The sequence below is a fragment of the Tarenaya hassleriana genome, unplaced genomic scaffold (assembly GCF_000463585.1).
Source record: "Tarenaya hassleriana unplaced genomic scaffold, ASM46358v1 Cleome616, whole genome shotgun sequence".
NCBI classification, from domain to species: domain Eukaryota; kingdom Viridiplantae; phylum Streptophyta; class Magnoliopsida; order Brassicales; family Cleomaceae; genus Tarenaya; species Tarenaya hassleriana.
In genome coordinates, this window is record NW_010968671.1 from 4,420 (window position 1) to 4,624 (window position 205).

The window sequence follows — 205 nt, forward strand, 5'->3', positions numbered from 1 at the left end:
CTATTTGTGGTTCTCGAACTTCTTTGAGATCTATTCTACTCCCACTGACTCTCTTGGAGACGAACTCTCTCTCCAAGAAAGATCCATTCCGAGCAACAAACACTTTGTTCTCAGATGGGTTGTAGAACCAGTACCCTTTAGTTTCCTTAGGGTAACCCACAAATATGCATTTATCAGACTTGGCGGATAGCTTATCAGAAGCCAG